Source organism: Mandrillus leucophaeus, unplaced genomic scaffold (assembly GCF_000951045.1).
Source record: "Mandrillus leucophaeus isolate KB7577 unplaced genomic scaffold, Mleu.le_1.0 Scaffold73, whole genome shotgun sequence".
Lineage (NCBI taxonomy): Eukaryota > Metazoa > Chordata > Mammalia > Primates > Cercopithecidae > Mandrillus > Mandrillus leucophaeus.
In genome coordinates this window covers 3,212,562-3,215,013 of record NW_012107919.1, presented here as the reverse complement: position 1 = coordinate 3,215,013, position 2,452 = coordinate 3,212,562, and the positions used below count along the sequence as shown (strand labels likewise).

General features: G+C 46.7%; 1 protein-coding gene across 2 annotated transcripts in view; it reads left to right on the top strand.

Annotated features, from left to right (window-relative positions):
* TCP11L1 (t-complex 11, testis-specific-like 1) overlaps nucleotides 1-2,452 on the top strand; it is a 38,608-nt gene that overhangs the window by 33,325 nt on the left and 2,831 nt on the right. The gene's annotated exons all lie outside the window — the stretch shown is intronic.

Sequence of the window (2,452 nt, the reverse complement as noted above, 5' to 3'; positions counted from 1 at the left end):
GTGAGCCACCGAGCCCAGACTCTATTCTTTTAAAAGTAGTTAATACGTGTGCATGTTTCAAAAATCAAAAGGTACAAAAGGACATCCAATGAAAAGTTTCTCTCTCCCTCTTGTCCCACAGCTACCAAATGGTTGCTTTCTTGTGTATTCCTCCAGAGGTATATCGAGATATTCTGAGGTCATTCCAGGCTGATTTTTATCACAGAGAGGCTAGCAGGAAGTTGTGCTTTGGGTCGTTGGTCCTGGTATACTCTGAGAGCCCCTGCCCTTCCCACTGTCTTTTCTAGCAGAGGGAGAGAAAGAAGTCCCCCTGGTCAGGTATGCACAGCCTTCGAGGTAAGGTGGCAGGGAAAAGAGTCACAAATTGTCCATTGAACACATAAATCCAGTTATTGGTGCTGTCTTTCTCACCCAGTTGTGGGCGGTTGGAGCCGGTTAGAGGTGTATTTTACTTATAGGCCCTTTCTCCCCTCCTCTGCCCCAGCTCCTTCCATCTGAAGGACGTCCTCACTACCATCGGGGAGAAGGTGTGCCTGGAGGTGAGCAGCTGCCTCTCCCTGTGTGGGTCCTCCCCCTTCACCACGGACAAGGAGACCGTGCTCAAGGGCCAGATCCAGGCCGTGGCCAGCCCCGATGACCCCATTCGCAGGATCATGGGTACGTTTGGGGAAGGCAGGCAGCAGGGATATGCCCTCCGAGGGGCTGGAGGACAGTCCCCTCTGAAGAAACCTGAGGGCTTAGTTGGGGTTACGGTGCTGATGGGTGAGAGGATGGTGTAATGAAGCACCACAGAGAGACCAGGACCACCCAACGGATGGGCACAGGACCAGGCAGCCATCATTGTTCGAAGGGCTGCGACCTTGGAATCGCTCTCCTGGGTTCACAAGCAGTGTCCCAGGGCTTGCTGTGCAGCTTGGGCGTGTAACTTGACACTCGAGTTTCCTCATCTCTAAAGCTGGAATAAGAGCAGCAACCTTACAAGGTTGCTGCAGGGACTGCCTGGGGTGAAAAGGTAAAGTGCTTGCCATAGTGCCTGGCGGCACATAGTAAGTGCTCAATAAATAGGAGCTGTTACGAAAAGAGCTGAATAGTAAAATGAAGATGTTATTTAAAAGCACAATTAAAATATTATTAAATATTAGTATATAATACTATTAACACATCAAATGTAATAAAACTGTTAAAATGGTAATATTAAGATATTGCTGTTTAAAATTTATAATAAACTTGAAGTATTAAAATATTTTAATACATATTCTATAAAACATTTAAAATATTCTGTAATATTAGCTATTAGTTATCACAGCAATGGCTTTATGAAAACTTCTGTTAATTAGCTTGATTTAATCATTTCATATACATACATATATTTAAAACATCATGCTGTATACTGTAAATACATAGTTTTGTTTGTTTGTTTTTGAGACAAGGTCTCACTCTGTCTTCCAGACTGGAGTGCAGTGGTGCGATCTCGGCTCACTGCACTGCACCTCCGCACTCCACCTCCCAGGCTCAAGCAGTCCTCCCACGTCAGACTCCCAAGTAGCTGGGACTACAAGCATGCACCACCACACCCGGCTAATTTTTTGTATGTTTTGTAAAGATGGGGTTTTGCCATGTTGGCCAGGCTGGTGTCAAATTCCTGGACTCAAGTGATCCGCCTGCCTCAGCCTCCCAAAGTGCTGGGGTTAACAGGCATGAACCACTGCACCCAGTCAAGATTTATACTCACAACCTTGGTAGGGAGGCAGGAAAGTACCTGTAAGTAGACCTGTGGCCAGCAAGTTGCTTCTCATCCTGCTGCCTGGGTTGTTTTGTAACAGCCAGTTATCAACAGATTGAAAACCAGCCCTTACTGGGAGGATCACTTAAAACCAGGAGTTCGAGACTACCTGGGCAGCATAGTGAGACCCCCATCTCTACAAAACAATTTTTAAAAATATATATAATTAGCCAGGATAGTGACATGCATCTGTAGTCCTTGCTACTCGGGAGGCTGAGGCAGGAGGATCACTTGAGCCCAGGAGATTGAGGCTGCGGTGAGCTATGATTTCACCACTGCACTCTAGCCTGGCTGACAGAGAAAGGCCCTATTTCTAAAAGAAAGAAAGAAAGAAAAGAAAAACCAGTCTTTGGGTAGGAACAATACAAAGATTTCTACTTGGGTGAGGCTGCCAGCCCTGGGAACCTTAGAGAACCAAACTAACTTAAGAATAAGGGTGCTGAGCGTGGTGGCTTATGCCTGTAATCCCAGCACTTTGGGAGGCCGAGCCGGGCAGATCACCTGAAGTTGGGAGTTCCAGACCAGTCTGACCAACATGGAGAAACTCCGCCTTTACTAAAAATACAAAATTAACTGGGCATAGTGGTGCATGCCTGTAATCCTAGCTACTTGCGAGGCTGAGGCAGGAGAATCGCTTGAACTTGGGAGGTGGAGGTTGCGGTGAGCCGA